Source organism: Aethalodelphis obliquidens, unplaced genomic scaffold, assembly GCF_003676395.1.
Source record: "Aethalodelphis obliquidens isolate GAN/ISIS:26980383/991018 unplaced genomic scaffold, ASM367639v1 scaffold67, whole genome shotgun sequence".
NCBI classification, from domain to species: domain Eukaryota; kingdom Metazoa; phylum Chordata; class Mammalia; order Artiodactyla; family Delphinidae; genus Aethalodelphis; species Aethalodelphis obliquidens.
In genome coordinates this window covers 8494443-8513322 of record NW_020838011.1, presented here as the reverse complement: position 1 = coordinate 8513322, position 18880 = coordinate 8494443, and positions in this window count along the sequence as shown.

Sequence of the window (18880 nt, the reverse complement as noted above, 5' to 3'; positions counted from 1 at the left end):
AAAAGAAGAAAAAGAAAGGGGAAATCCTCACAAGATTAAGTTTACCCTTCCAAGTTGTTTACTTTGATTGTTTTTGGGTGTGATTGGATTGAAACTTTTGAAATTGTTGAAAACAGTGCTTACCAAAGTGGGTTGCTGGGGTTTCAGGAGGTACATTAGGCTCAAAGTTTTAACTGAAATTTTAAAACTTTTAATGGAACTTCTAATGGTTGTCAGACTGCAAAGAAAAGAATACTGTCTTTGATGTTCCTTTAGCACAGGGTAACCATATATCCTGATCTGCACTTAGGTGTTGCAGTGTAACTGTTCATGGAACTCCCTTTTATTCTAAAAAGTGTCCTTGGAGGATAAATTATATGGTCATCCAACTTTTGTACACTTTTTTGGAGAAAAATGAGTACTGATCTTTTGGTACAATGAAGCTTTCTAGCTCTCTATCTCTTTTTAACCTAGATTATGGATTTTGATTTAAAAAGCAGTTGTACTTTCAAGAAACAAGAGACAGCACAGCAGACATTGATTGCTGCCTTGACCTCATTATGTTGATAAGGGCATTTGTGAATATTGTCTAAGTTAAGGTAATAAACACTCCAGGTAGAAGGTTAATGACACATTTAGCATCAGTGGGGTGCCTGACAGTTTTTCACAGAAAAACCAGTTCAAGCTGGTAAACCTTCTGTCCTGTCCATGTAGAACAAAATGCATCATGTTCCTACAAACTGAATGTGATTCAAGAAGAGGCTAATAGCGTGCAGAGAATTCAGCAACTGGCTGACTACATTGTTTTGCCAAAGAATAACAAACTTAAAATGTTGTCAAGTCATTTTTAACAGCAATTTTCTATAATCTTTTGGGCCTCCTGCTAGGATTCTGCTAATCTGGGCCTTATTGCTGGATGATGCTAAAGACAGTGTTATGAAAAATTTATGAAGTGATGAGTCATTTTCCACATTTATTCAGCTAATGAGCAAAACAAGTCATTATTTTTAAAGCCTGATTATCCCTTCCTATTTAATACAAGAAGCACATACAAATGCTGTTAGGCTGCTTTCCCCTGAAATAACCCTGTGTTAAGACTAACAGCATCTATAGGCTAAAGATGCCAAGTATACTCAAAATTGGGAAGAACTGATTCAAAATTCCTCTATTACATCCTTATGTTTTGACATTAGAACATACTGCTATCATTATAAATTAGAATTCCAGTGGTTTCAATCATATAAATTATCTTATGATGTGATCAGTATAAGCATATGATTTTACATACATGGGCTTCCCATTAATTAGTCAAAAAACCATTGAACACTCACTACAGGAATGAACAGTGTGCAGATTACTGGCTGGGATACCGCAATAGAGGAGAGAAGTGTACAGTGAAATAGAAGAGAGAACATATCAGCGTAAAGGGTAGCAAAAAGTGAGACAGTGAAGAACAAGAAATGAATGAATGAAAATGGCAGGGATTTTGGAGGAATTCGGGGGAGAGAGCATTCTCAGTGAATTTAGACAAAGTGTGAGTTGAAGGATGGTAACAATCAGATGGGCTCTAACTTTCAACCATGCTTAAATTTCCACAGCTAAGAAAAATATGACAATTGCAGTGCCTTATTTCATTTTTGACTGGTTGTGAGCCTTCTTTTTTTCTTTTATTGGATAAGAGTTTGATATAAGAGTTTGGTAAGAATTCTGGGGAGTTTCAGTGTCAAAAAATAATTGCTGGCTCCAGCATGCTCCCTGTTAAATCACTACTTGATTCTTAAATACACTATTGATACAAAGAAAGGGAAATCTTAAGAATTATTATGAATAGTATAAAAGACAGTCAGAAAGGAAAGAAGATTACCTAGAATGACTAATTCAAATTTCAGGTCTTGGCTATGATAAACCTTAAACCTGCAGTGAGGGAAATGATTTTCAACTATCAGATTCCAAGATTAGTCTTTGGTGGGGCAATATAAGCAGTGAGGCTTGAAGAATGGGTATTCTAATTAATTTATTATTCTTATTAACTCAGAAAGTGGTTAATACTTACTAAGGGTTTAAAATCTTCCTAAATATGGGTATTTTTGTATTGGTAATAAAAAATTGAATGATTTGGTCATTAACATAATTCAGTTTCATTTATGACTTGGATTACAGTTATCCATACCAGCATTATTTTTAGTAGGTGAATAATGCCCACCCTAACCCCCCAATATCTACATACTAATCCACAGGGTCTGTGAATATGTTAATGTATTTTCCTGGATTAATTGGTTGGGTCCAATAAAATCCCATTTTTTTTTAAACTTAAAAGAATTTTTTTTTATTGAAGTGTAGTTGATTTACAATATCATGTTAGTTTCAGGTGTACAGCACACTGATTCAGTTATAATACATATTTATATATACACACACACATATATAAATATATATTCCTTTTCAGATTTTCCCTTATAGGTTATTAGAAAATATTGAGTATATTTCCCTGTGCTATACAGTAGGTCCTTGTTGGTTATCTATTTTATATATAGTAGTGTGTATATGTTACTCCCAACCTCCTAATTTATCCTTTCCTCACCCCGCTTCCCTTTTGGTAACCATAAGTCTGTTTTCTATGTCTATGAGTCTCTTTCTGTTTTGGAAAGAAGTACATTTATATATTTTTTAATTTAGATTCTACATATAAGTGAAATCATATGATATTTGTGTTTCTCTGTCTGGCTTACTTAGTATGATAATCTCTATGTCCATCCATGTTGCTGCTAATGGCATTATTTCATGTTTTATGGCTGAGTAGTATTCCATTGTATAAATATACCACATCTTCTTTATCCATCCATCTGTCGATGGACACCTAGGTTGCTTCCATGTCTTGGCTATTGTAAATAGTGCTGCAGTGAACACTGGGGTGCATGTATCTTTTTGAATTATGGTTTTCTTCAGATATATGCCCAACCAGAGAACCTTTCCCAGTTGTGGTCATAAAGAGAAGGAGATGTGACTAAAGGAGAATAGTCAGAGAAATGTAAAGTTGCTGGCCTTGAAGATGAAGAAAGAAAGCCAGAGCTGAGAAATAGGCAGTCTTGAGTATCTGGAGAAGGCAAGGAAATGGATTATTACATAGTGCCTTCAGGAGAGATGGCAACCCTGACAACACCTTGGTGCCAGCCCAGTGAGACCCACGTCAGACTTCTGATCTACAAAACAGAAAGATAATAAATTTGTGCTGTTTTAAGACACTTAAATTTGTGGCAATTTGTATGACAGTGATAGAAAACTAAAAAGTCATTTCTCATAGCAGAGAACTTGTGGTAGGAAAAATTATGTGAATGACCTCCTCCACTAAAAAACTTCTTTCCCTAATCCCTGGAGCTCTAAATATGGTGAGCTCTCATGCCCTTGAATATGTTAGCATACACAGCAAAGGGAACTCTGTAGACGTGATTAAAGTTATTAATCAGTTGACCTTAAAAGATAGGGAGATTATCCTGGATTATCTGGGTGGGCCTAATCTAATCACTCTAGGTCTTTAAAAGCAGGAAGCTTTTTCTGGTCAGTGGCAGAGAGAGATTGGAAACATGAGAAGGACTCAACTCCCTGTTGTTGGCTTGAAAATAGAGTGGGCCATGTGAGAAGAAATGCAGGTGGTCTCTAGAATCTGACGACAGCCCCAGATGACAGCAAGCAAAGAAATGGGGACTTAAGTCTTTGTGCTTCAGGGAACTGAATTCTGGCACAGCTATGTGAACATGGAAGCAGATTCTTTCCCAGAGCCTCTAGATAAGAGCTCAGCACAGCTGATACCTTGTGATATTTTGAGTGTAGAATTTGGCTGAGCCTATGCAGACTTGTGACATACAAGGCTGTGAGCTAATAAATGCGTGTTGTTTTAAGTTACTGATTTTGTGGTAATTTGTTACACAGCAGTGGCAAATTAATACAGAGCCCTAAAGTTTGTTGACTACCTCTTCATACCAAGTATTGCACAGGGCCATCCATGTATTATGAAATGTAGTATAGCAAGAAGGACAGGGGTGTTTGAAGTTAAACAAACCCAGGTTAAATCTACTTCTCCAGATTACTAACTTTAATATCTTGGGCAAGTTAGTTAACTTTGATAAGCCTCATTTCTACATTTTAAAAATGAGGCTACTTTAAGTTCGAGAAGTGCTGGGCTAACACAAATGCCCCCCAAAGTTAGAGATTTGTGGCAATGTGGTTTTCACTGTGTAGTTCAATAAACTATTTAAACCCTAAAAAAATGAGGCTAAATGTACTTACCTGCTAGGGTAGATGGGAGAGTAAAATGAGTCTCTGGAATGCATCCATGATAATGGCTGGTGAGTAGTAGGTGATCAACAAACAAAAAAATGGTTGAAAGTAGATACTTAAGAGGACCTTCAATTAATAGCACTCCTCTTTTATTCTTGTGTTCATAAGTGAAGAAATAAAGCAAAAAATAAAGATGGAGGTCAATATAAGACCTTTTTTTTTTTTTTTTTTTTTTTTTTTGATGGAGGCTGGGTTGGAGCATGTGTCTTTTTATCTATTAGCCAAGTGGACTTGCTAATACTGAACCCTAGAATTGGGGAGAATGAATCACCTAATCACAGAGCAGGCCAGGGAAACCCTTCACTTGCCTGGTGTGGAGGAGAAGCAGCAGTTGTGCCTTCTGCAGGCTGTTCAATCCCAAGAGAAAGAAGGGGAAAACTGAGTTGAGGGTACAAGTTATTCAGAGCTAAGGACAATGTGGAGAGATGGCAAAGGTTTCCTTAGGGAAAATCCTTCTTCACCGAAAACACGGTTAAGGTGCAGAAATGGGCAATAAGATTTTTAGTAACTTTTCCATGCTTACCTAGTAAAGATATAGTAGAGCCAGGACTTGAATCTATGTCTGTCTGACTAGGGCTTTGCAGTATCTATCACAATTACTCTGCTTACAGATACAGATGTAGAAACTAAGCAATAAGGCAGATTCTGAATGGAAGATCTACTTACATTAAATCTTTAAATGTAACTTTTTCTATCAATGTTTATCTGTATCATAACAGAAAAAATGCTGGTTATGAGAGAATTCTCATAAGTCTTTCATTTAAACAAATTTCTATTGTAACATTGAAGACAAACTTCCCTAAAAGAAATAGATAATTCTAAAATGAACTACAACACCAAAGTGTTTCATAGGGGAAAATAAGCGATAATGATAAGCACCACATTTTAATCAGCATTCAGATATTAATAATAAAAGTTGCTAACTTATGACCTCAGATGGTATACGGGCTGAATTATGGCAGTTATTAAATGGACTTGGAAACAGATTTTGTTTTCAGGAGCTCAGAATTAATAAATGATATTCAACTGTAATGTAATAGTGACTTGAGTTGGGCCTTCATATTTCACTTGGGTTTCTTTGCAGTTGTTTAAACTCCAAAAGGCATACCAGTCTGTACCAAAGTCACTAAAAAAACCTTAAATCAATATACTCCAGGATGATGGCTAATTTAAATCTTTATCTGTCAGATTTCACAAATTGCCAAATCCATATTAATTTTTAAAAACAAAATTAGAAATCTACAAATTCTACAGTTATAAACTGTTTTCCAATTCTATTACATTTCTGGTATATTGTTTCTTATCATGTGCAGTGAAAACAGTTGAACATGCAGGGAGTGACATAAAGATATTTCATTGGAAATTAGAGCTATATATTTCTAGATGATAAAAATTTTCAAGATTGATTTTGTAACAAGCATGCATGACACTCTGTGATATCTTAATGAATATTATTTTCTGATATTTCTGAGATAGTTACCAAATCTTCATATTTTTCACTCTGTTATTCTGTAGCACATTGATAATATATTATTAAGTAGTGGTAAACAACTCCTAAAGTAATTTTTTCTTAATAAGACTGTCCTATTTCATAGAAAGAGCAAAGAAATCTAAACTTTTGCATGAGTGCCTCCTGGCCACATGGATCAAAGCTTTCTGAAAGATTTTTTTCTAAGACGTGTTGCTCAGAAGCTCAGTGTTTCAGAGGTAATACTTGGAGCAGGAAGATGTCAACTGATATTATGTAATCCACCCTGGGACCAAAGGCAAAGGCCGTCTTTAAATTCTTGCTTTTATATCCTCCGTTCTCAAGCAAAACAACACGTAGCTAAGATCACCACTGTGAAATGGACTGTGCCCAAAACACCTTGTTTAGTATCATGAGACCTGTAGCTGTTCAATAAATACTACTTGATATTAATAAATAATGTGGGCTGTGAACACCATGAAAAATGTGGAAGGAACTTCAGAATGATTACAGGATTCCAGGAAAACCTGTATCATGTGTTTTTATGTTACTGGGTTACAAATAGCCAGTGTTTTAATTTAAAATTCTCCCTTATCATGGCACCAAATTTGTCATATTGTAGGATTCATTTTGGTACACCATCTGGCTATAGTATTATATTTATTTTCTGCTGATTTTAGTTTGGTTGTTTCTATTGTGAATAGGAGCCTCTTACATGAATTCGTATGTCTCTCAGTTCACAAATCTTTTTTGCTAGTCTGATCCTATGTTACCACTACCTTTGCAATGATCATGTTCTCAACAGCCTGAAGAAATTCAGGTTCAGTATTAAGGGCAAAATTTTACAGGACAAAGTAACATTCTGTCTTATTTACTACACAGAGCTATAGGATTACTTCCTTTTTAAATAGTCTATTTGTATGATTACCTTTAAAATTATAAAATTCTCCTATAATGTTTTTTTCAAGTATTATGTTACCTGGCCCGAAATAGAACAGTTTTCTTTTGGCAAGATTTTTATCATTATAGATAGATCTCTTTGATGAAAAGCATACAAACAAAGCCTCATGAGATGTGGTGGTTAGACAATTATTTAGAGAGATACTTATATTCCAAATAAAATGTACAACTAGTTGTTCAGAGATATTATCTACTTTTCTTTATTTACCTTGGAGGGCCCTGAGCAAGTTCGGGAAACCATTTAGAATTCAATAATAGATTATCCTCAGCCAAATATATAGACTCAATGATTTCATTATATTATTCATTCAATTTTGCATCCATCAGATATTTATCCAACATCTACTATATGTCAAGCATTGTGCTGGAGATATAGCCAGGGATAATCAGAGAAAGTGTGGTCCATTTTACTTGGCAACACATTTTTAATTCTCTTTTCCTGTTATTTCTCAGTGTGCATCTCTTGTCAGAGCCTTCTGTACCATCACATAGTTGTTATGACATTTATTACATTATTACCTGCAGTATTACATAATACACATGATTACAAAAATGCTCAGTTAATTGATAAAGGAACTAGGATCAACGAATCCAAAAATTCACCATCTCAACAGCAAGCCTTCTATATACTCATTGTCCTCAATTTATTTTTCCCTAAAGTTCCCTTTTTAAAACCAGCTTTATCTCCCCTCCCATATACAAACTCCTCTGATTTCTTCTGTTCCTTTATTTTGAATGCAATTAACTGTTTTTTACATAACATTCCCTTTCCCCTGTTGCTTACAATTAAGAAGTCTTCCTTCCTTCCTCTAACTACCTTCCATCCTCCCTCCCTCCCTCGCTTCCTTCCTTCATTACCTCTGTCCTTTTTTCCTTTTATAGATATGTTGAGTAACTCCTGTGAGTTAAGCATTACATAAGATCTAGCAAGTGCATAGTATTAAGGAGTTTTTTACTTAATTCATCTCATTTGACCACCACCTCTTTGCAGTAGATATTTTTCTTCACTTCATTTTATAAACAAGAAACACAAGACATTAAGACATTAAATGACTTGCTTAAGAATACAGAACTGGCTCTCTTTCCAGAACCAATATCCTGAAGCTCCTGGGGCAGCTATGCCAACCACTGAGGTGGAGTTATGGAGCCCCAATCCCGAGTTGGCCACCATCCAAGGGCCGGAAACCTGATTCCTTTCTGGCTTGCCCATCCTCCAGAGCCGTGTGGCTGACAGGGTCTTGGTGCTCCAGCTGGGTGTTAGGCCTGAGCCTCTGAGGTGGCAGAGCTGAGTTCAGGGCACTGGACCACCAGAGACCTCCCAGCCCCTCATAATGTCAATTGGTGAGAGCTCTCCCAGAGATCTCCATCTCAACTCTAAGACCCAGCTCCACTCAATGACCAGCAAATCCAGTGCTGGACACCCCATGCCAAACAATTAGCAAGACAGGAACACAACCCCACCCATTAGCAGAGAGGCTACCTAAAATAATACTAAGTTCACAGACACCCAAAACACACCACTGGACAGGGTCCTCCCCACCAGAAAGACAAGATCCAGCCCCATCCACCAGAATACAGGCACCAATCCCCTCCACCAGGAAGCCTACACAACCCACTGAACCAAACTTACCCACCAGGGGAAGACATCAAAAACAATGGGAATTATGAACCTGTAGCCTGTGAAAAGGAAACCCCAAACACAGTAAGTTAAGCAAAATGAGAAGACAGAGAAATACGCAGCAGATGAAAGAGCAAAGTAAAAACCCACCAGACCAAACGAACAGGAAATAGGCAGTTGACCTGAAAAAGAATTCAGAGTAATGATAGTAAAGATGATCAAAAATCTTGGAAATAGACCGGAGAAACTACAAGAAACGTTTAACAAGTACCTAGAAGAACTAAAGAGCAAACAAACAATGATGAACAAAAAAATAAATGAAATTAGAAATTCTCTGCAAGCGGAAAAAGGGTTAATCTCCAAAATTTACATGCAGCTCAATATCAAAAAAAACAAACAACCCAATCCAAAAATGGGCAAAAGACCTAAATAGACATTTCTCCAAAGATTTACAGATTCCCAACAAACACATGAAAGGATGCTCAACATCACTAATCACTAGAGAAAGGCAAATCAAAACTACAATGAGGTATCACTTCACACCAGTCAGAATGGCCATCATCCAAAAATCTACAAACAATAAATCCTGGAGAAGGTGTGGAGAAAAGGGAACCCTCTTGCACAGTTGGTGGGAATGTAAATTGATAGAGCCATTATGGAGAACAGTATGGAGGTTCCTTAAGAAACTAAAAATAGAACTACCATATGACACAGCAATCCCACTACTGGACATACACCCTTAGAAAACTATAATTGAAAAAGAGTCATGTACCACAATGTTCATTGCAGCTCTATTTACAATAGTCAGGACATGGATAAGTGTCCATTGACAGATGGGTGGATAAAGAAGATATGGCACATATATACAATGGGATATTACTCAGCCATAAAAAGAAATGAAACTGAGTTATTTGTACTGAGATGGATAGACCTAGAGTCTGTCATACAGAGTGTAAGTCAGAAAGAGAAAAACAAATACTGTATGCTAACACATATATATGAAGTATAAAAGAAAAAAAAGGATCTGATGAACCTAGGGGCAGGAAAGGAATAAAGATGCAGACGTAAAGAATGGACTTGAGGACATGGGCACGGGGAAGGGTAAGCTAGGACGAAGTGAGAGAGTGGCATGGACATATATATACACTACCAAATGTAAAATAGATAGCTAGTGGGAAGCAGCCACATAGCATAGGGAGATCTGCTTGGTGCTTTGTGACCACCTAGAGGTGTGGGATAGGGAGGGTGGGAGGGAGATGCCAGGCGGAGGAGATACGGGGATACATGTATATGTATAGCGGATTCACTTTGTTATAAAGCAGAAGCTAACACACCATTGTAAAGCAATTATACTCCAATAAAGCTGTTTAAAAAAAATTCTCTAGAAGGAATCAATACCGGAATAACTGAGGCAGAAGAATGGAGAAGTGACCTGGAAAGTAAAATAGTGGAAATAACTGCCACAGAGCCGAATAAAGAAAAAAGACTGAAAAGAACTGAGGACAATCTCAGAGACCACTGTACAACAATAAATGCACCAATATTTGAGTTATAGGGGTCCCAGAAGAAGAAGAGAAAATGATAGGGTCTGAGAAAATATTTGAAGAGATTATAGTTGAATACTTCCCTAATATGGGAAAGGAAATAGTCAATCAAGTCCAGGAAGTGCAGAGAGTCCCATACAGGATTAATCCAAGGAGAAGCACACCAAGACACATATTAATCAAATTATCAAATATTAAATATGAAGAAAAAATATTACAAGCAGCAAGGGAAAAGCAGCAAATAACATACAAGCTGTTACCCATAAGGTTAACAGCTGATCTTTCAGCAGAAACTCTGCAAGCCAGAAGGGAATTTCAGGACATATTTAAAGTGATGAAAGGGATAAACTTACAACCAAGATTACCCAGCAAGGATCTCATTCAGATTTGAAAGAGAAATTAAAACTTTACAAACAAGAAAAATTTAAGAGAATTCAGCACCGCCATGCCAGCTTTACAACAAATGCTAAAGGAAAGTCTCTAGGCAGGAAACACAAGAGAAGGAAAAGACCCACAATAACAAACCCAAAACAATTAAGAAAATGGTAATAGGAGCATATATATCGATAGTTACGTAAAATATAAATGGATTAAATGCTCCAACCAAAAGATATAGACTGGCTGAATGGATACAAAAACAATACCCATATATATACTGTCTACAAGAGACCCACTTCAGATGCACGGACACATAGAAACTAAAGTGAGGGGATGAAAAAAGATATTCCATGCAAATGGAAATCAAAGAAAGCTGGAGTAGCAATTCTCGTATCAGACGAAATAGACTTTAAAATAAAGACTATCACAAGAGACAAAAAGGACACTATATAATGATCAAGGGATCAATACAAGAAGAAGATATAACAATTGTAAATATTTATGCACCTAACATAGGAACACCTCAATGCATAAGAAAAATGCTAACAGCCATAAAAGGGGAAATCAACAATAACACAATAATAGTAGAGGACTTTAACACTCCACTTTCACCAGTGGACAGATCATCCAAAATGAAAATAAACACAACCTTTAAATGACATATTAAACAAGATTGACTTAATTGATATTGTAGGACATTCCATAAAAAAACAACAGAATACACTTTCTTCTCAAGTGCTCATGGAACATCCTCCAGGATAGATCATATCTTGGGTCACAAATCAAACCTCGGTAAATTTAAGAAAATTGAAATCGTATCAAGTATCTTTTCAGACCACAATGCTATGACACTAGATAAATGCTGTGAGACTAGATATCAACTACAGGAAAAGAATTGTAACATGTACAAACACACTGAGGCTAAACACTACTAAATAACCAAGAGACCACTGAAGAAATCAAAGTGACAATAAAAAAATACCTAGAACCCAATGACAATGGAAACACGATGACCCAAAACCTATGGGATGCAGCAAAAGCAGCTCTAAGAGGGAAGTTTATAGCAATACAATCCTAGCTCAAGAAACAAGAAAAATCTCAATAAACAACCTAACTTAAACCTAAAGCAATTAGAGAAAGAAGAACAAAAAACCCCCTAAGTTATCTGGAGGAAAGAAATCATAAAGATCAGAACAGAAATAAATGAAAAAGAAATGAAGGAAACAATAGCAAAGATCAATAAAAACTAAAAACTGGTTCTTTGGGAAGATAAATAAAATTGATAAACCATTAGCCAGACTCATCAAGAAAAAGATGGAGAAGACTCATATCCAAAGAATTAGAAATGAAAAAGGAAAAGTAACAACTGACACTGCAGAAATACAAAGGATCATGAGAGATTACTACAAGCAACTATATGCCAATAAAGAAATGGACAAGTTCTAATAAAAGCACAACCTTTGGAGACTGAACCAGGAAGAAATAGAAAATATAAACAGACCAATCACAAGTACTGAAATTGAAACTGTGATTAAAAATCTTCTAACAAACAAAAGCCCAGGGCCAGATGGCTTCACAGGTGAATTCTATCAAACATTTAGAGAGGAGCTAACACCTATCCTTCTCAAACTCTTCCAAAGTACAGCAGAGGGAGGAACAATCCCAAACTCATTCTACGAGGCCACCATCACCTTGTTATGAAAACCACACAAAGATGTCACATAGAAAGAAAACTACAGGCCAATATCACTGATGAACATAGATGTAAAAATCCTCAACAAGATACTAGCAAACAGAATCCAGCAGCACATTAAAAGGATCATATACCATGATCAAGTGGTGTTTGTCCCAGTAATGCAATGATTCTTCAATATATGCAAATCAGTCAATGTGATACACCATATTAACAAATTGGAGGATAAAAACCACATGATAATCTAAAGAGATGCAGAAAAAGCTTTTGACAAAACTCAACACCCATTTATGATAAAAACCCTCCAGAAAGTAGACATAGATGGAACTTACCTCAACAAAATAAAGGCCCTATATGACAAACGCACAGCCAACATCATTCTCAATGGTGAAAAACTGAAACCATTTCCACTAAGATCAGGAACAAGACAAGGTTACCCACTCTCACCACTGTTATTCAACATTGTTTTGGAAGTTTTAGCCACAGCAATCAGAGAAGAAAAAGAAATAAAAGGAATCCAAATCAGAAAAGAAGATGTAAAACTGTCACTGTGTGCAGATGATATGATACTATACAGAGAGAATCCTAAAGATGCTACCAGAAATCTATGAGAGCTAATCAATGAATTTGGTAAAGTAGCTGGGTACAAAATTAATGCACAGAAATCTCTTGAATTCCTATACAGTAATGATGAAAAATCTAAAAGAGAAATTAAGGAAACACTCCCATTTACCATTGCAACAAAAAGAATAAAATACCTAGGAATAAACCTACCTATGGAGACAAAAGACCTCTATGCAGAAAACTATAAGACACTGAAGAAAGAAATTAAAGATGATACAAACAGATGGAGAGATATACCATGTTCTTGGATTGGAAGAATCAACATTGTGAAAATGACTACATTACCCAAAGCTGTCTACAGATTCAATGCAGTCCCTATCAAACTACCAAAGGCATTTTTCACAGAACTAGAACTAAAAATTTCACAATTTGTGTGGAAACACAAAAGACCCCGAATAGCCAAAGAATCTTGAGAAAGAAAAACAAAGCTGGAGGAAACAGGCTCCCTGAATTCAGACTATACTACAAAGCTACAGTAATCAAGACAGTGTGCTACTGGCACAAAAATAGAAATATAGGTCAATGGAAAAGGATAGGAAGCCCAGAGATAAACCCACACACATATGGTCACCTAATCTTTGATAAAGGAGGCAAGAATATACAATGGAGAAAATACAGCCTCTTCAATAAGTGGTGCTGGGAAAACTGGACAGGTACATGGAAAAGTATGAGATTAGATCACTCCCTAACACCATACACAAAAATAAGCTCAAAATGGATTAAAGACCTAAATGTAAGGCCAGAAACTATCAAACTCTTAGAGGAAAACATAGGCAGACCACTCTATGACATAAATCACAGCAAGATCCTTTTTGACCCACCTCCTAAAGAAATGGAAATGAAAACAAAAATTAACAGTTGGGACTTAGTGAAACTTAAAAGCTTTTGCACAGGAAAGGAAAACATAAACAAGACAAAAAGACAACCCTCAGAATGCAGAAAATATATGCAAATGAAGCAACTGACAAAGGATTAATCTCCAAAATATACAATCAACTCATGCAGCTCAATATCTAAAAAAAACCCAACCCAATCCAAAAGTGGGCAGAAGACCTAAATAGACATTTCTCCAGGGAAGATATTCAGATTGCCAACAAAAGCATGAAAGGATGCTCAACATCACTAATCATTATAGAAATGCAAATCAAAACTACAATGAGGTATCACCTCACACCAGTCAGAATGGCCATCATCAGAATATCTACAAACAGGGCTTCCCTGGTGGTTCAGTGGTTGAGAATCTGCCTGCCAATGCAGGGGACACGGGTTCGAGTCCTGGTCTGAGAAGATCCCACATGCCGCGGAGCAGCTAGGCCCGTAAGCCACAACTACTGAGCCTGTGCGTCTGGAGCTTGTGCTCCACAATAAGAGAAGCTGTGACAGTGAGAGACCCGAGCACCATGATGAAGAGTGGCCCCCGCTCACCGCAACTAGAGAAAGCCCTCACACAGTAATGAAGACCCAACACAGCCAAAAAAAAAAAAAAACTACAAACAGTAAATGCTGGAGTGGGTGTGGAGAAAAGGGCACCCTCTTGCACAGTTGGTGGGAATGTAAATTGATACAGCCACTATGGAGAACAGTATGGAAGTTCCTTAATAAACTAAAAATAGAGCTGCCATATGACCCAGCAGTCCTACTACTGGGCATATACCCTGAGAAAACCATAATTCAAAAAGTATCATGTACCACAGTGTCCACTGCAGCATTATTTACAATAGCCAGGACATGGAAGCAACCTGATTGCCCATGGACAAATGAATGGTTAAAGAAGATGTGGCACATATATACAATGGAATATTACTCAGCCATAAAAAGAAACGAAATTGAGTTATTTGTAGTGAGATGGATGGACCTAGAGTCTGTCATGCAGAGTGAAGTAAGTCAGAAAGAGAAAAACAAATACCATATGCTAACACATATATATGGAATCTAAAAAAAAATGGTTCTGAAGAACATAGGGAGAGGACAGGAATAAAGAGGCAGATGTAGAGGATGGACTTGAGGACACGGGGAGGGAGAAGGGTAACCTGGGATGAAGTGAGAGAGTGGCATTGACATATAGGCACTAACCAGTGTAATATAGATAGCTAGTGGGAAGCAGCCAGATAGCACAAGGAGATCAGCTCTGTGCTTTGTGACCACCTAGAGGGGTAGGATAGGGAGGGTGGGAGGGAGACACAAGAGGGAGGGGATATGGGGATATATGTATACGTATAGCTGATTCACTTTGTTATACAGCAGAAAGTGATACAACATTTTAAAGCAATTATACTCCAATAAATATGTTAAAAAAATACAGAACTGTCAAAGACAAAATCCAACAGAATTCTACAAAAAGTTCCTAGAAAAACATGCCACTTAAATATTTTTGATGCATGGAGTCATGAACTTTCTTGAAGTATTGATTTTCCTCAAAATCTAGATTACGTTATAATAAATATTGTCTTGGAAATTTATTAAAATGTGGTTTTATTACTAAAATAATGTGGTAATATGCTCTTTAATCCAATTTTAGAAATAATCTGTGCCAATGTAATTTTTATTTGATCTGCAAACCTTTTATTGATTATTTCGAAGACTCTTTGTTTAAACCATAGAAAAGCCATCTATTTCTCCTTTTATTAGTTGGCTATGATGTAAATAATATCCAATAAGAAATAAATCCAAAGTAATAATTTTTCTCTTAAAACAAGAGAGGATAAAACAGAAAGAAGAACTAGAATGTAATATTTTTTTCAATGGCAACTAATATTCCTCAGGCTTCTGTTAGGTTTTTATTAGATGCTTATTCATTATTTAGTTCAAAATGTCATGACTATATTCCTTATGAAGTATCTTCGTATGTTACCTAAAAAATGATTTTTAGAGTTTAGACGTATCATTTATTTCACAGAAATTTATAAAATTTATAATGATAGTTCTCTTTTTCTAAGAAAAATTTTTTTGTATTTTTCATATGGCTTTTTTGCCTTTTTTCTCTATTATAAGCAAGAGATAAATCACTTTCTTCTAATAATCTGAATTACAGTTAACTCCTGAGAGTACATTTGAATAATTTCATTCTTCTTGGTTTATTGCAAAATTAATTATGATTAAGTTAATTGTTGGCATAAAACCTAGGTTTCCCTGTAAGTATTATCTATCTAGTAGTATATAGTATTAAATACTGATAATTATAGTCCAAATAAGGTTTTTACAGTATACTCTGAGTATTTGAATTTCCACTTCAAAGAACCAAGCTCATGTGATTATACAATAAAGCATGTGTCTTCTGTAGTTGGTGATAAATAAGAAGTATTTTATAGAGAAGAGATTCCGCAATGCATTATTGCAGAGATACAGACACCAAATATCTCAAGTCATAGGAAATCAGTGGTCATGATGGGAATTTGGAGATTTTCCAAAATAGTATTTGTAGCAGACTTTAAAAGATTGAAATGATAAAGAAATATCTGGATTAGTCAATGTGAAAAGATGACTCTTGCTCTTTTAGGGGCATTTTCCTTAAATGTGCAGGGGTTTGGGATAGTGGTGGTGATAATATCAGACCTGTAGGCAGAGTTCTTTGTAGGAATAAAGTTTTCCTAATTGGTCACCACTTTTTCCCTAACTCATTGACAGTCAGTTATTTATGGCCAAGGAGATATGGAATATGGAAATTCAAGTAGAACCACAAATATATTTTCAGAGAAAAACTAAGATGGGTTACTACAATTTATGCCACTACTCTCCTCTTTTAATACAGAGAATTTTGATAGCTATCTTACACTTAGAGTACCATTGAGTGTCTCACTAATTTGATCAAAAGAGGGACAAAAGATTAGTGGTGGAAATAAGGTATTAAATGAAAATAATGTCTATAGTCCCATTTACTTCTAAAATTGCTTGGTTCACATACATTCTGTTTCTAAGATGACTTTTAATCTTGGGGACCCTCAGCCATTAATTGCAGCGTTGTTCTGAAAAGGCAATGCTAAAAACTGAGTTAGTCTTTTACACTGTTAAGTAAATCTAAACTATCTATTCCAGGTATTACCTGAGCGTTAATACAGTGCACCAGAAAATTATTTATTTATTGACCTGATCAAGAGCAACTCAAAGTGTAAGTGTGTTCCCTGGAAGGTGCCCTGATCCATGAGTGAACAGTAAGTGTTTGATATAACTAGAATTTTTGATTGACTGTTATAAAAGTAACACAGTGCACGGAATTTAAGAAACATTGAAGGAATTATTGTTACTACTGTTATTAAATCCCTCTATGAGATTCTAAGACCCATGGCCCAGCAATGAACTTCTCATCAAAACTGTCACATAAAAACAAGTAGGTTTGGACACTTGAGTGGAATAATAAGACATTTGAAGTACCGAATGGGGAGAGAAAATTACTATTTTCCCAAATCAAGTGAAGTCAGAGAAAAGTTGAGGAATGAGATGGTAAAGTAATTATTTCCATGTTTCTTTGTGATAAAGGGGAGAATTTTCTTGAGTTTTTTGCTGCAATAGCTACTTCTGATCTATGACCTCCTGAAGGTAAGAAGTGAAAGTTTTACAGGCCAACAAACAGGAAGGGAATCCAATGCCCAGGAAAAGGGCCATGATTGTTCAACTAGGGTAACTCTAAGATGTAATTTTGTTATGTTCTCTGTATGTTTACTAGTGCTGCTGTAAAAATTACCACAAACTGGGTGACCTACAACAATAGAAATTTACTCTCTTGTAGTTCTGGAGGCCACAGTCTGAAATCAAGGTGTTAGCAGAGTTGTTTCTTTCTGTAGGCTCTGGGAAAGAATCTGTTCCATGTCTCTCCCAGCTTCTGGTGGTTGCTGGAAATCCTTGATACTCGTTTTTGCCTTGTAGCTGCATCACTCCAATCTCTACCTCTATTGTCACACGTCCTTCTTCCCTCTGTATGTCTTCACATGGCCTTCTGTGTATGTCTCTGTGTCCTTTCTTCTTATTAAGGACACCAGTCACTGGATTTAGGGTTCACCCTAATCCACTGTGATCTCATATTAAATTAACTAATTCCATCTGCAAAACTCTATTTCCAAATAAGATCACATTCTGAGGTTCCAGGTGGACATAAATAAATACCCCATGCTCAGCACAAAAAATAATTTGAAAGAACACAAAATCAGTTGCATTCTTTTTAATCGCATATGGACATTTGCGATTAAACTACGTGTCAGTATTTATGGAAATAGGTTTTCCAGAGTGAGATTGTCCAAAAATTCAGTTTCTATTAAGAAGTCTGATCCCTTAACTTTGATTCTATGTACTATGTGGCATGTTTGTAATAATTAAATATCTTCATATATCTGTATGCTTACTCTGTATTTTAGAGATTACCTGGAATGGTGAAAAAAGGATTTAATAAGGGTCTATGACTTTAATAATCTAGGGAAAATGTTCATGAAAATTTTCACAGATATAATTTTTATAACTTTGAGGTTTTTAGAGAACACTTTTATATCTAGTGTTATGTCAGGACACTTTCCTGATGAAACAAGAAACAAAAGCAGCTTTTTGTTTCACTGGGTTGAATAGACACTATTTGGCAACAGAATAAAGACTTCACAACTGCTTTTTTTAATCATCCATCATGGTCTCTTTTATAGTATAGACGCGTAGGTAAGAAGGCACCATCCAGTCAAGGATAACAGGGATTTCCCAGTACTCTTTGCAGCTGTATGGGACCACATAACTAGTTCTCTAATGGAAAGTGATGAAGTGATTTTCAAATGTGTATCCCTTCTCCACATGCTCTTTCATCTTTCATTGTCTTCATGAAGAAAATCATGGTGACCACTCAAGCCAGGTGTTGAACATGGAAGACGACTAACGTGGAGTGAGCCCAGGTCCCCAAATTACCATTTTGAAGAGAGCTGCCTATCAAACAGGAGGATGCATTTTAGGCTTTGTTTAATTAAGAAATAAAGTCTTATTGTGATTGAGGCATTATACGTACATCCTAATTTTATTGAACAATCTACCATGAAGATATATTCTCAAGGAGTGATTAATTCATTTTATAATTTAATTAGAAGTTTTACTATAAATAGAAAAAGTCAATTCTTGTTGGAATACATATGATTTTTAGATTTGTACAAAACAATATGAACAAGTCTCTAAAAATCTTTGGGAGATTTAAAAATACTATAAATCACTTTATTTGCAAAAGTTTGAGGCATTTTGGAGCGGCCACATCACATAATTCCATAAAATTCTAATTTCAAAGCTCCTTGTTTTTTGTTTTTTGTTTTTTTTTTTTTTTTTTT